The sequence below is a fragment of the Conger conger genome, chromosome 1, assembly GCF_963514075.1.
Source record: "Conger conger chromosome 1, fConCon1.1, whole genome shotgun sequence".
Classification (NCBI taxonomy): Eukaryota; Metazoa; Chordata; class Actinopteri; order Anguilliformes; family Congridae; genus Conger; species Conger conger.
Genome location: NC_083760.1, coordinates 33,999,000 through 34,015,205, shown reverse-complemented (window position 1 = coordinate 34,015,205; position 16,206 = coordinate 33,999,000). Strand labels below are relative to the sequence as shown.

Here is a 16,206-nt window from a genome sequence, read left to right as displayed (position 1 = left end):
AGAGGAAAGCGTTGAGGGTGTTGAATTTGTTGATGCCGGAGCCCTGTTGGACGAAGATGACTACTTGGAATACCAGCTACCCAAGCACCATCGCTGCGCCTGCCACCTCCTCAATTTAGTGTCCATAGTTGATGCTTCAAAAGCAGAGGTCAACCCATTGTACAAGCGCGTGTCAAGGTCCACATTTGCCAAATGCTCTAGCCTGTGGAACAAAAGTTCAAGATCAACCACCACATCTGATGTAATTGAAGCCCACTGCAAACTCCAGCTCGTAAGGCCTGTTGCTACAAGGTGGAATTCACTCTTCTCAGCCGTAGAAAGAATAGTGAGAATAACAAGAGAACAAGGCGAAGGAGCCCTTGCAGCTGTCTGCAGTGAACTAGATACACCTAAGTAAGTGCTTGTTTTTCTGCCTTTCAGTTAATGAAGTGATTAACAATAGATTAAGTCACAGTTTTATACTTTGAATACTGTAGAACACATGTATGCACTATGCCAATATGAAGTCCCCATATTTACTATGGATGTGATTTGTAGCAACACAACTACATTTCTAAAAGTCTCAGATGACAATATTTTTCCTTTTTAATTATCAGTTCCTCCAGTTGAAGGTGCTACATCAAGTAGGCTAAATGTTCCATGTTGTGTTTTTCTTTTCTTCTTTGTACAGTTTACTCCAGTGGAACTTGCATTTCTTGCAGAATATGCGAAGACAATGAGCCCAGTTGCAAAGGCACTTGATGTTCTTCAGGGAGAAACCAGTGTGCAGATGGGATGGTCCCCACTATAACTCTACTAAGGACCAAGCTCCAGCACCTTCACGTCGCCTCCAAGTTCTGTGAGCCTTTGATTGCTGCACTTCTTTCAGGCCTTGAAAAACGCTTTGGAGAGATGCTTGCAGATCCAAAGCTGATAGCCGCAGCCATTCTAGTTCCCAAATTTAAGACCTGCTGGACAAGTGACGAAAATATCCTCAAACTTGGTAAGTGTCTCACTTCTCAACTTCCCCTTAATACGTGTAATTTCTCTGGAGACAGTGAAATGAGTTTGAAATGACATTTAATGACACAAACACACACACACACACACACACACACACACACACACACACAACACTGTCCAATACACAATTACAATACTGTCATATGGTCTAAATTGTCCTGATTTTTGTTTTTTATTCTACAGGCCTTGACTATATCAGAAGCCACCTTTTTACGTGGCATTTAGCAGACGCTCTTATCCAGAGCGACGTACAACAAAGTGCAAATCAATCACAAGAACAAGTGCAAAAGTAGACCTGAGAGGACAGTACAGTTCCGAGTCCTAGTGTAAACATACAGAAATTCAGAACCCTTGAAGAGTACAATCAGCTTTCAAACTAGCATACCACTGTTGGCAGCTAGAATACAACAGCCAGTAAAAACAACAATACCTATACAAGTAACGATATCTATACATAAGTGCCATTACGGTCTAAGGCTAATCACAGTGATTGTGAGTTGGGGAGGGAAAGGTGTAGCCTGAAGAGATGGGTCTTCAGTCTGCGCTTGAAGGAGGTCAGAGACTCTGCCGTTCTGACATTCACCGGGAGGTCATTCCACCACCGTGGGACCAGGACAGACAGCAGTCGTGAGCGTGAAGTGCAGGTGTGGCGAGGGGGAGGCGCCCGACGGCACGAAGTGGCAGAACGGAGGGGTCTTGTTGGTGTATAGGTCTTGATAAGGGATTGAATATACACAGGGGCTGATCCTTTAACTGCCTGGTATGCGAGCACCAAAGTTTTAAATTTGATGCGAGCCATAACAGGCCGCCAGTGGAGGTTGCTGAGCAGGGGGGTGACATGTGAATGTCTGGGAACATTGAATACCAGACGGGCTGCAGCATTCTGGATGAGTTGTAGGGGTCTGATGGCAGATGCTGGAAGGCCAGCCAGCAGAGAATTGCAATAGTCCAGGCGGGACAGGACCATTGCTTGAACAAGGAGCTGAGTGGAGTAGGTGGTGAGAAAGGGTCGGATTCTCTGGATGTTGTACAGGAAGAACCTGTAGCGATGTTCTTGGAGAAGGATAGCCTGTTCATCACCACTCCAAGGTTTCTTGCACTAGGGGATGAGGTCACTGTGGTATCCCCTAGTGAGATGGAGAAATCAGAGAAGGGAGAGGTTAAAGAAGCTGGGTTGAGCTTTAGATGGTGGTTGCCCATCCAGCTCTGGATGTCTCTCAGGCAGGCGGAGATACGGGTAGAGACCTGTGTGTCTGATGGGGGGAAAGAGAGAAAGAGTTGGGTGTCATCGGCATAACAATGATAGGAGATGCCATGAGCAGAGATAACGGGGCCAAGGGATCTTGTGTAGATGGAGAAGTCCGAGGACTGAGCCCTGGGGGACTCCTGTAACAAGGGGGCGAGGGGTTGACACTCCTCCAGCCCAGGACACCTGGGAGGACCGGCCAGAGAGATAAGATTGGATCCACTCTAAGGCTGTGCCACAGATCCCTGTAGATGCCAGGGAGGCTAAGAGGATGGAGTGGTTGACCGTGTCGAACGCCGCAGAGAGGTCAAGAAGGATTAGAACAGAGGAGAGAGAGGTTGCTCGTGCAGCCTGAAGGGACTCGTTGACAGAGAGGAGTGCAGTCTCCGTCGAGTGGCCAGGTCTGAAGCCGGACTGGTGGGGGTCCAGCAGGTTATTCTGAGAGAGGAAGGAAGAGAGTTGGTTGGAGGCGGCTCGTTCAATGGATTTGGATAGAAAAGGAAGGAGAGATACCGGACAGTAGTTTTGAATGCAGGAGGGGTCAAGAGTGGGTTTCTTTAGGAGCGGGGTGATGTAGGCCCTCTTGAATGATGAGGGAAAGCAGCCAGAGGACAGAGAGGAGTTAACAAGGGAGGTGACAAACGGGAAGATGTCAGGTGAGATTGCCTGAAAGAGGTTTGAGGGGATGGGGTCCAGGGCACAAGTAGTAGGGCGGTGGGAGAGCAGGAGGTGAGACACATCAGCATCTGTAAGGGGACAGAAAGAGGAGAAACAGGGGGCAGACACAGAAATGGAGGCAGGCATAGAAGTGGTGGTGGTCGCGAAGGTGCTGGGGATATCTGCAACCTTCTCGTCAAAAAATACAGCAAAGTCATCAGCAGTGAGCGAGGACTGAGATGGTGGGGAAGGTGTGCTGAGGAGAGAGGAGAAAATGGAGAACAGTTGACGAGGGTTAGAAGTGGAGTTCTGGATTTTTGTTTGGTAAAAATTTCTTTTGGCAGTGGTGATACCGGAGGAGAATTCCGCCAGGAGAGACTGGTAGGAAGACAGGTCCGACGGATCTTTTGATTTCCTCCACTTCCTCTCAGCTGCACGTAGGCTTGGCCTGGAGGAACGTAGAAGGTCAGAAACCCATGGGCTGGGAGGGGAGGATCGAGCAGGCCGGGAGACAAGAGGACAGAGAGAGTCAAGGGCTGAGGAGAGAGAGGAAAGCAGCACGGAAGATGCAGAATCAGTGGGTAGGACTGGACTGTCAGGCCAAGAATCACGTCAGTGAGGGCTCCCAATCATGAGGGAGAGGACTTATTTTCCTTCTTGAAGTAGACCGGCCCTCTTGAAACGACCCAGCAGTTGGATGCGTACCTGGGGTGCCCAAGAGACACAGTAGAGGTACTGAAGTCCTTCTCAGCTGTGTGCCAGCTATCACTTAAGCTTAATACGGCACTCCCTGCCTCAGCAGCCTGTGAAAGACTGTTTAGTGTTGCAGGGCTGATCTTCAGGCCAAGAAGAGCATGCATTGGCTCAAAGAACTTTGAGAACCAGCTGCTTTTGCGGCTTAACAAAGCCTATTGGTAACTCTTTGTTGCATGTTCTGTGCTTAACTGATGTAGATCCTGATGTAGATTACCCTGTTGTTGTACATACAGGATTGAGTCCAAAGTGTTTGTTACATCTTCTAGTTAAATTTGACATTGTTGCCATTAGCTATAGAATTGAGCATAGTACATACCAGGAAGGTATCAATCACTATTAATCAGTTATTTTTTTTATTTTTTTGATTAATCACTTAGATTAATCATTCATTTTGACAGCACTAATGTATACTGTATATAGACAACTATACAAGGGTAATTGTTATTAAGCCTGCCCTGGGTACACCAATTTTCTTGTCCAGTTTTGTTATCTTGCATCCGTTGCCCTCACAGATTCCTGCAGCTAAGCTTGGATGTACATTTACATTCCAATAAAAGTTATTGATAACATGCCTCTGAAGTTTGACTTTTTGCACCATTACAATACTTATAGGCAACTAGTCATCATATCTTCCGCTCCATGAAACACATGTTAATGCTCAGTAGTGCAATGGGCATATATGAGGCTGAAACAGGTAGCCTAGTGCATCCCAAATTTTTCTACATTAACATTTTAATATAACATTATAGTCATTATGGCCTTTGGAAAAATGTTTTTTTGGGGAGGTGGGGTAGTGCACTATAGGCCCCTGTGGTGCGGCCTAAGCTTTTGTCCTAAATGGCATTTTTTTCCTTACATTACTTTTACTTTTATACTTTAAGTAGTTTTGAAACCAGTACTTTTACACTTTTACTTGAGTAAAAAGCTTGAGTTGATACTTCAACTTCTAGAGAAGTCTTTTTAAACCCTAGTATATATACTTCTACCTGAGTAATGAATGTGAATACTTTTGACACTTCTGGCACTTATATAAGCAGATAATCATAAGTGAATTGCATGATCACGTCTTAACAGGTGTTCCAGGACATGTAGAATAAAAAATTATAATAAAGACCATATTTAAAAACACATTGGAATTACATGGCACGGCGTGTGGTGAAGCATAGATAGGGTTGCGTGAGCATATTAAGTTTTTTATTTCCAGCTTGCCGTAGCAACATGGCCCGAAGTTAGAAAAAACAAGGATAAAAACAAGAAAGTAAGATTGTGATCGAGGGTCTGCTATTTTATTAATTTACTAACAGTTATGGTTAGGATTTGGGGAGTTCCATCACAAGATCATTTCAATAGCTGACTACACAGGTTAGCTAAATACATGTTTGCTTGCTATCCACGTGACCAACCAACCATAGGTGACAAACTGTTCAAACTAGCTAACGTACAGAAATGTTTCTGAATTACTGTTCGTGAGATGCAACCGACAATAGCCAAGAACATAAAACTGTAACAGTACACGGTGTTAAGATCGGACAAATTGGAATTACGGGATTATTTTATGGAGCTGGACCTAGCTCAAGGTGTATTTTTCAGCAGGGGTTGATATTGGCTTGCAAAGATGGACAGGGATGTAACGTCATACAAGCAACGAGAACAATGATACGGACCAGGTCTTGTTTGGTTGTAGCCTATCGAGATAGCAAAGTATGCCTTTGAACTACACACAAGCTGAATGACAAGAAAAAAACTGCCTGCTCTTCACACTCCTGGATGTCACGAGGCACCATTTTGGCTCCATATGGCTCTGGCAATGTATAATCCATATGTTACGTGAGGTGGGTGGCTCGCAGTTGCGCAATGCCTTACATTATTGTCACTAGCTAACAGACAAGCTAACTTGGAAAAGGTACTTGTCTATTTTAAAAGTAGGACGTGTTCTAATTGGGTGAGAAACTGTAAAATGCTTTAAATTAGTAGAAGAGCGCAAAAATAACTCTTACGGAAATGCTCATATTTTCACACATCTTTTTAATAAGAACTACCAAACCGATTTTTATGAGATTTTCAGGATTAATTGGAATAGCACATCTGGCTGGCAATGTTCTTGTTTTGCATGCAAGTGTGGTTTGGACATTATCTAACAGAAGCACGACCGTGCCTCTGTTAATGTAGAGATTGGCTTGTGTAAAACATAAAATTCTGAGACCACATTGAAAATCTTTTCTTTTTTGTCATGTAATCCTGGAAATAAACCGAAAGTTTTAGGATTTTGAAAACATTTAAACAAATTAAAGATTACTTCAAATCTTTGCAAGAACTACTCGAAGACCAAAGAGCAAGGAGTGCGGGAGAATCCGCAATCATCTGACATCAAGCTCACTGAAAATGTATGGGGACACTTGAAGACTGACCAGCCAAGCATTCAAGTAACATCACAAGATGCTCTTTAGTACATTGTCAAATAATGCTGGGATATCAAATTTTGGAGTCCCTGTCAACTTGAGTGCACATTAAAGCAAAAGGTGGACACCCCAAATACAAAAAGAAAACTGAAATTCTTGTAATTTCTTCAAAGATTCAACTTTTCACTCAAATTGTAATGAAAAGGTTTGTATTGAATTAGAAAAGAATGGAAAATACAAGCATTTTCAGTAGTGGTCTCAGGCTTTTGGACCTCATTGTATAGCAAAGTAGTTGTCAACAATGACAGTAACCCAGATTTCTTTTGTGGTATTCACTTGAGAGGCAACAGATATGATTGGCGTTATTATTTATAGCATTAATTGGTTATCTTACAACTAATTTTCCACTTGGCTTTGTATGCACTAGTCAGACCGCCAGTTGAGAGCATATAGGCTATTAAAAAGCTATCCTTATAGCTATTCATACCGGGAGCATTAAATAACAGATTTGTGAGTCAATGAACTCCTGGGAATTCTTAAAAAGTTGCAGGTTTTGCTGGTGTGAATTCATATGTAAAGAAAAGATTCCGTGTTTTTGTTTTGTTCAGTGCAAGGTGTAGAATTATGCTCATGGACTTTTGTTAAAGGAGTAATATAGTGGTTGGCCACACTTTTAGTTTTTTTATATGCAATTTACACGGAAGGCATTGAAGAAACACAATAAAAGTATTAAATATGTCTCTTCTTAAATATGTCCGTTGGAGAAGTACGCGTTTTAAATGTATTATCCTATTTTCAACCGTTTGAGCATGTTCTCCTCGCCGTGTGTCACACGAGGATAACCACTCATCTCATACCTCCCATATAATTTGTGACCCATAGTTTGCGCCACAGGCCTCCAGGCAAGACAATGCAAATATTTGACTAACTTTAGGTTCACTTAAATTAGAGTGGCTTTTAAGGATTATTAGACTATGGGAGCCGCGGTGGTGTAACAGGCTAAAACGCAGCAGACTCACGGTTGCAGTTTGCTGTAGTTGCACACCGGGGACCGGGGTTTGATTCTCGGTCCTGCCAAAAAGCCAAGTTTGGCCGGCTCATGTGGAGCAGCAATAATTGGCTCGCTGCTCCAGAGGGAGGGACTTGGCAGGGTTAGTAGATTGCTGCACAAAAACAAGCACCTTGGGTGCCTTGGAATCACTGTTACAACTTGGTAGGTGAGACGGCTTGAAGAAGGTGTGTCCGTTGATGCTGTGTGCAGAAAATAAATTGTTGTACCTTTAGTGACCGTGTGATCACACCTCCAGAGTGCACAGGCTATTTAGGACTAGTTGTTAGTTATGTTGTAACGTATTTCCGTGGTGTCACCGTTTTTAGGTTAGTAATGCAAAAATTAGAGAGTAGGGTTGCTGCAGTAGTGAAATTCCCCCTTTGTTTTCTTCTGTTACAGGTCAACCATCATACAAATTTTTAATGGATGCAATCTGATGTAGGCCTAATTTGACCCCTCCCTTACAAAAATAACTGCTGGTCAACTGCAAATGTAATGATTGTAAATATTGCAGTATTATTGCAGAATTATTTTGGATTCACCTATTTTTTACATTGTAGTAATACTGCAGTTATAATATGTGCTGTTCAGACATATAACTATTCAGAGATGCTCTTCTCCATTGGTCAGTTTGCGTTCCAGCCATGTCAACATCCACGATATACGCAGATAAATGGAATGTTCACACATCTTCTATTATTACTCCGCATTTGTAGATCACTGTTATCTACTTTGAAATTAAAAACGCTGCTAGTATTTTACAAAATTAAAACAAACTTTTAACCTTTTCGGGGATTCGGAAAGGAGTAGGAACAAAATAAATACAACTAAGGAAACATACCAGCAGGACCCCCAGCAAAGCAAATGATGACTCATAACGGGACTATGAGTTATTTGAATATCCGCACATTATCTGGCAGTGTCCAGATAAATTTCTACAGCAAAGACAAATGACTTGTGTGTCAGTGTTGTCAGGTGTTACATAAACTAGCAAGCTAGCTCGCTAACCTTAGTGCAGTGGGGATACATTTTATCTCGTACCTAACTTTATTACCATTGCTGAGCTAGTGTAGTGGGGATACATTATTGCTAGCTAACGTCAGCAATACTGTTGCTTAGCTAGTGCAGTGGGGATACTTTATTGCTAGCTAACGTTGCTTAACTAGTGCAGTGGGATTACATTATTGCTAGCTAAGGTTATGAATAACGTTGCTTAGCAACCAATACACTACTGTTCAGCAAAAGAATACCTTAACCATGAAACATAGTTCCATTAAAACTACATTCATTTCAAGTTCTTGTCTTTCTTTAGTGAAATTTTGAAAGATAAATGTGGTAACCATTGTATAAAAGCATTATGGTGCACGGGTTCTTGTTCCATAACGCTTAAGTATACACTTTAACCAGCTGCAGTAATTTTTTGTACGGCCTGTGTTTCACCACTAAAATGAATGGGTAGCTGCTGGTTGCTATGGCCACTTGTATTCCAAGACAACCAAGAAACTTGTCATGAGACAGTTTTCCATCACTCCTGATTGGTGAAAAGCCTTTTACGTAAATCATGTAATTAATACCAATTCCTTTGATACTTCGATACTTATTTATAGTACAACGTGGGAGTGATTATTAACATATTGCTACCATTGTATTGTTAGAATTGTATCATACAGTATGCAGTAATTGCACATCCTCAGTTCAATCTCAAGTGGTGTTAAACATGCAGAAAAGATAACCACTAACTTCAAAATAACAGCAAAGAGCAAAATTAATTATTTGTAAAAAGGCAACAAAGCCAACTAGCTTAATGAGGACCAGCTAGCAAAGTTAGCCAGCTTGTAAGCAATGCAATGAGGCAGTTGTCTAGCATTGCTAGATCATTCACAAAACATTCTGTGACTCACTCTCAAATTCAACCAGTGAATGAACACATGCAATTTTTTATGAAACCTCTTTGTAAATGAACATTTAATATGTAATTTACAATGTTACTTTTGTTAGAAAGTTGAATTCAGTAAATGCTACTCTGACATAATTTTACTGTGGGCTGTTGTGCTGACTTGTCCGTTAGTCAAGTTTGGCTTTTCTTATTTGGCTTGTTGTTATATATGATTTTTCACATCTACCACTGATCTTCTCATAATGTGCAGATTAAGAAATAAAAATAAGTGTGGTTAAACACTTTCCTAGAAATTAAGGACACGCTGCTGAATAATTTGTTACACTGAGCATAAAAATTCATTAGAAATTAGCCTCATTTGTGTTTTAATCTTTTGATTCTAAGGTTTGAGCAGCCCTATAATTAATTCAGATTTAGCCTACTATTAGCCACTGATGCTGCTGGTGTATTTGTCTAGAATCTCCTAGAGTTTTCAAACAGCAAAAGCACTGCCCCATAAATTCTTCCACGGACAAACACACAAAACCCTGTAGTTTTGTCCTCAGCCGTGCCAGATTAACTGTGAATGCAAAATAAAATTTCTCTCGGGATACCTTGGACTGGGGTAATAGAACTCAGAGCACATCTTTGCCAGCCTGGGCCATCTGGTCACCTTATCACAGATAAGTGGGGGTTAGTCCTGGCATCTGTTAAAATGAATCCATTCTACAAACACCGTTGCCCTAATCTTCTAAATATGCCCACGTGTGCTGTAGATCTAGAAATATTACACATTTTAACTGCCCCCCTCCCCCCAACATCAACTCAGTCGGTGACAGAGTTTGGATTGGGTATTGTTCTGAGGAAAACCAGAAAAAAAAGGACGGTACCTTTTTTAACTCTGGACTGTCCGAGTTGCGCAGCGGCACACCTAACATCCCGGCATGAATATTCATGATGAGTTTTCTCTTTTGTTGCCTGCCTAGTCAGCAGTCACAAAACACATGGCGAGTGTTGGCAGCGGACTCGCCTAGGTAAGAGGGAGCCGTGGACGGAGGCGATGGCAGGAACTGGGACCTGTGAGGCTGGCTGACATTTCCATCTGTGGCGAGGGCTGGTAATTATCGGGAAAGAGAGCGCCCACAGCATCGCGCCATCTGCCAGGGAGAGAGGGGCTCGGAGAGGTATGCGCAGGTCTCGACGGCGCCCGCGTGCCACTGCCTGCTTCTGACACGAGGTCTCGCATCTGCCGCCGATGAGCCCGGGCACTCTCGCTCGGCAGCCCGGGCCAGAGGAGAGAGAAAGAAAGGGAACAAGAGAGATAGAGAAGGTATCTACAATAATAATAATAATAATAATAATAATAATAATAATAATAATTCCGTGGGTTTACTATATAGTGGTTTTATCACTCAAAGTGCTTTACAGTAATGAGGGGGAAACTCGCCTCAACCACGTGCAGCCATGTGCAGCATCCACCTGGGTCATCTGACAGGAGGGATGAGAGCAGTCTGCTGCCTGGGTAACCCAACCCCTCTCCCCCTTTCTTAACCCCATCCCGAAAAGCAACACGCAATACTACTGCAAAGTTTCAGAAATGTAGTCTTCTCTTCCATTTGTGACCATAGATAAGCCCTGCATTGCTTGCTTTGAGTCATACACAGAATGCAGCTTTCTAGCATTTGGATTTTTTGGATGGTGTGTGAGGAAGTTTGTGTGCGGAGTGGGGGGAGTGGGTGGGTGGGTGGTATGGGTTTTAGCGAAGAGCATCTCGCACCTGACAGGTGTGTCGCTTGCCTCAGTCCAAGTCTCCACGCACTGAAATGTAGCCTGCAGAGCTACAGCGAGAAACATCACATTAACACAGCACAAACCGTCGCAGAGGGATCGACAGTCCAATTGCTATCATTTACAAATGCAGCTGTGTTTGTGCAAGTGTGTGTGCGTGTGTGAGAAAGTGAGCGAGGGCATGTGCACACTACAGAGTTGAGTTTCAACGTGCCAATTATTTACTATATGAGTCGTCCATAGGAGGACGGGCATCTATTGGAAAATTATAGTAGGCAACTGATTTTAAAAGTCTGACTGTGATCAATTCTGCATACAATTTATTTTAAAATGTAATTTCAGTGTCCTCAGTAAAAAGATTTAATCAATACATCAATGTACTGATTTATCCATCAATACCAAAATTATATTACAACAATTTGGTAAGATACTTTGAGCACTGTCAATTTTATTTTCACCAAGACAATAAGTCACCTATTAAATAACACACATCACATTTCTGTTGTTGTTCACGGCCTAATCAATTTAACGTTTGAACTTAAGCATTTAAGTCTTCTGAAATTAATACATTTAAAGATAGGACTGAAGGGCATCTATAAACTTCAGCACTGAATTGCATTGCCTTGTCAGTCTTCGATAAAATGCCATTTAAGAAAAGAAAATGGCAAATGTACTTGTCTGACAGATACTTAATACTAAATATTGCATCATGTTCTGTTACTCACAGCAGTCGTACCCGGGCATTCAGATTAACCACTATGGCAATTTCCTATTCCAAATAACAAAGCCCTGAAGATGAATGAATATGTACTGGCTTTAATTCCCTTCCGTCTATTTCCCCACGTCATCTTGTGGCTGAAATGGGATATTATTGTGTATTGTTTTATTATATTGTTTTATTATAATTTGATTTAGGTTTTCATTTGCACATGGATTCTGCAGTTCTGTAGCCATTGTACGGTGTGTTCTATTATTGAATATTATAAATATTATTATTAAGAATGAATGAATGTTATATAAATCCTATGAACATTCGCCATTATAAATGTTTTTTCAGGAGATACATTTTTACATTTTTACTCTTACTCAAATTGTTATTTGGATGAGTACTCAAGTCATTATAACAATACCTTTACTTGAGGACAGTACTTGGCTACTCTCCTCACCTGTTTGTAAGTGAATTTTTGTAAGTTAAGCAGACATTTTGATGGAATCCAGGCTGTTGCCTGTCATGTAAATGTAGTTTGAAAACAAAATATACTTCATAAGTACGTATCTGTTTGTTATCACAAGTACCATGTTTAATGAACACCGGACATGAAAATATTTGCACACAATAGACCTATGACCATGATTATATATAATAGCCGAGCATAAGCTTATACAGTGAGCTCCATATGTCTAAGGAGAAAGACAACTTCTCCAAAGTTTTACACTTTGGATTCACCCACTATCATAGACATCGGCATGTGTGTATCTTCTCTGGTGATGCTCTGCCAGGCCTGTACTGCAGCCATCATCAGCTCCTGCTTGTTTAGTGAGGTATACCTTACGTCTTGTCTTCTCTTCATCATATGAAACACATTCAATTGGATTCAGATTGCGTGAGTGACTTGGCCAGTCAATCATTTTCCCGTTTCTGGCTTTGAAAAACACAGTATGCTCAGGATTAGTGTCTTGTTATCAGATGAAAATATAGAAAATGACCAATAACAGACTCAAAAGCCTATAACATAGATTAGATACTGTAAACTGTCTTATACCTACACTAAAGAAGCAATTAAACATACCTGACTAATAAAAATCACCTGTGAGGCCATTTGTCCCAAACTTTATGGTGCCTAGAAATGGGGGGACATTTTCCCTGTCATGTCAGCAAAATGTAGTCTTGGGATGGGCTATGTCTATTATATACCACAATTCGACGAACCACTTCATGGTTGCTCACTTTTTTTTGTCAAACATGTGCACAGAATGTAGGATAGATATTGCAAACACTAATGAAGTTGTCTTTGAAAAGCAGTAGGCTTGTCTTTTTTTCTGATAATAATATACACAGATTGCTGTGAAACTTGCCTGTCTATGCAGTCAAATTTTTGTGATGGTGTAGAATGAAGACAACTATTAAGTTAGCAAGCTAGTTTTGGCGTTGCATGGTTTATAAACACAAGGTCGATCTCTAGAGAAAACGGAATTGTAGAAAAGGTTGCTGAGTTGCCATGGTCTGATGCCTTTTTCTTTTTTAACTAATCGCAAACATGGCAAAACTTTCGTGCGACCACTCCCTAACTACAGTAGGTGGCTACTGCTGTAACTTTAAACAGATAGCTATATCTATAGTTACAATTCCATACTGAACTGCTGTCAATTCCCACTGAGTTATTCTCAGTTATTATTTTGAATGAGTTAACTGCTGCTGTGTTTTAGGCTATCAACGATTGTGTTTCGATTTATATGAGTAAAACCGCCAAGCAAACGTGAAAAGAGAAAGTATCTGATCATTTTCGAGCTCTGAAACTTAGTAGGGTGTGTTCAGTAATCTTTTTTTATCTTGAAAATGGTTTACTATGGATAAAAAGTAGGTTGTTACACTGTTACAACAGTACACCTATGTAACACTTGATAAACATTAGCAATGGAGATGATTAATTCTTCACTACGTTATTATCGTAACTTAGATTTGGGGATATTGATTGCCCATTGGGCCAAGTAGCTTTTGAGTGTTTTGAGATCAGCAAAATTAACTGTGACAGGTGAATCGTAGATTAAGTTATTGCCTTGTCTTTCTTGAAGAAGTCAAGACAGTGATGTTGAGTGTAAAATGCCTCCATCGTCTTGTATAGGCTGTGCGGTATGCACATTGACTTCGCTGACACCCGCCCTAAAAAAACAAAAAAAAAAAAAAACACTTGAGGGTGCTCCGTTCTGCCCTTATATACTGTTGTACACAGCCAAAAGGAGAAAAAATAGATTTTTGTGCCAAGACATATGGAGCTCACTGTATATGCATGAATGAGATATTTGCAGTATATTTTAATACTAATTTAGCATGATGCGTTGGTAACATAAACATTTTGTGTGTTTTAGTTAAAACGGATATATTTTTGATTTAAAGTGAAAGTGAACCCATGAGTTCTTGTTTTGAATGAGGTTTCAATACATATATGTGCAGCATGCAAGTGCCATACTTTGGGGCTTTATAGAGCATTTTTAGGCACCTGTCATCTTTCAAATCCCCATGTAGCTGTTGTGGAAGTTGTCCTTGCCTTGAATCTGTGTTTTCCCTTGCTTTCCTCACGGCTGTTTGAAAAGCTCCCCATCACAAGAATTTGTCAAACTGTTTCAACAGATTGGTAGAATACAAAATGCAGTGGGGGACTCAGATGTGCCGATAAAAAGCTTTCCTTTGATCCCTGTTCATAGTTTTTTTTCTCCCCGGCACATGTGCATGTCAAAGTCAATGATATCAGGCTTGGAGTAGCATAACAGCTCCCCGAAAGAGACACGTGCTCGTTTGTGCTACCTTTTGCCTTCGCCGCGTCAAAGAATTCCTGAAAGCGGACATCTCCGTTGGACACTTTCTGACAAGCCCACGTTCCTGAAAGCGTAACATTTTTTCAGTTAGTGTGTGGAAACAGAACACCGAGCTTGCGAATAGGCCAGCCTTAAAAAAATGTATTTTGTTTTTGTTGCGCACGCAATCAAAGAACACGAAGAGGAAAACATTCTGTAATAAGGGAAATTTGAATTACGCATGCGTTATGTATTAAATTAAGCAAGGAGGTATTCTTCTTACTCTCTTGTTTATGGATCAGCTTTTCAGATGTTGCCAGCTCTCATGAAAATTTCACAACAGTAACAATCCCCCATTCAGAGGCATTAACTCTCAGCCATGCGTCTAACAAGCGAAGGCCGCTGCGCAGCCTTTAATGACGAGGCAGAGTCGGCGAGAGCTGCATCTCTCCTCTCTCTCCCTGGCTCTTTTTAAATTGCATTCTAAATGAGGTACAGCTGTCTGCACCAGGTGCTGAGGTCCCTCCAGAAAGAACAGGAAATGATGAAATCCAGATTCTTCAAATGTGATAGATGTCAGTTCTCGCCTCTCTGTCTCAGATAGCTGCCAATCCCTTGATCCCCACACCTCTCTTCTCCTCATCTGCTCGCACATGCACGCAGACACACACACACACACACACTCACACACATGCGTGGATGTGCAGGCAAACTTGTGCACATGTTTGTGTCCATATACATTGCCATATTTAGACAAATTTAAAACGAGAGAAATGCTCACATAAATGCATCCATATAAGAGCTACATGCACCCAACAAAAACCTGTGATGAGATGCAATACAATGTTTTATTATACTATGCTGGCTTACAAAGCTTAGAAAGTTCTTTTTTATTTATTTTGGTTTGGTTTGGACTTCTACACCTACTTTGAGTTACTTCAGGGCTGCCTAATGCTGTTCCTGCAGATGTACCATCCTGTTGTGCCAAATCAGGTGTGCCAAATTAGGGAGGGAATGAAAATCTGTAGGATGCTAGATCTCCATGAACAGTTGAGTTAATAGTTGTTAGCCATATTTTTGCCTTCAACAGCACCCTGGGGGTAGATGGTCTTGTCAAAAGGGTAATCTTGTGTTGTAATATTGTGCCTGCATATTTGCTAATCAATAAGGGGGATGGGGAGGGGGAAAGCAGCCTTGTATACCAAAAAGCCAGCTCTGGCTCCGAGCAGATTTTGTGTTGTGGTTAGTGTAGCATGTAGCGTAGTCATTAACTTGCATGCCTGAGACCCACAAAGTCTAGACCCGCCCAGTGTACTCAAGATCCACAGCTGTTAATCCCCCTAGAGCAATGTGGGATTGTCTCCTGCTTAATCTAATCAACTGTAAATTGCTTTGGGTAAAAGCGTCAGCCAAATGACAATATAGTGCGATTGCCTCTCATGCAGGAAAGCAGGGTTAAAGGCTCACCTCGCTCACACTTAAAAAATACACAAATTAGGGCAATGGCAGTGTCACCTTCACGGCGAGGATCCTGTCAACCAAATCCATAATAGTTTATTATTCCCAAAACGTGCTAACTCGGAGGAACATCGATAGAATGCCGACTGTTAACTTAGAATTTCTCCAGAGTATTGATAATTTGTCCATTTTATATACAAATTTGTGTACAAAAATACATGTACATAGGAATGCTATTGCCTACATTTTGCATTGAACATGATCACCAGAACTACAAGGTTCTCTGACCAGTCCAATAATTCAGTCGCATGGTATAGACAATCCCCTCTCCGTGAGCAATTGCGTAAAGTATAAATTCTGCTCATTGTACAGGTAATGAAATGACACTTCCAATGATGTATTGTTTGTTGAGCTTGCAGAAAACAACACAGATTTTTTTCCTCTGCATAATCATTTTCCT

General features: G+C 41.3%; 1 long non-coding RNA gene across 1 annotated transcript; it reads right to left on the bottom strand.

Moving 5' to 3' along the window:
- Window positions 1-13,569: 13,569 nt before the first annotated feature.
- LOC133122476 (uncharacterized) lies at window positions 13,570-14,709 on the bottom strand. Its single transcript, XR_009708107.1, has 3 exons — window positions 14,572-14,709; window positions 14,299-14,373; window positions 13,570-13,656 (listed from the first exon to the last, which is right to left on the bottom strand). It is a non-coding gene; the product is annotated as an uncharacterized LOC133122476 (long non-coding RNA).
- Between the last annotated feature and the right edge of the window lie 1,497 nt (window positions 14,710-16,206).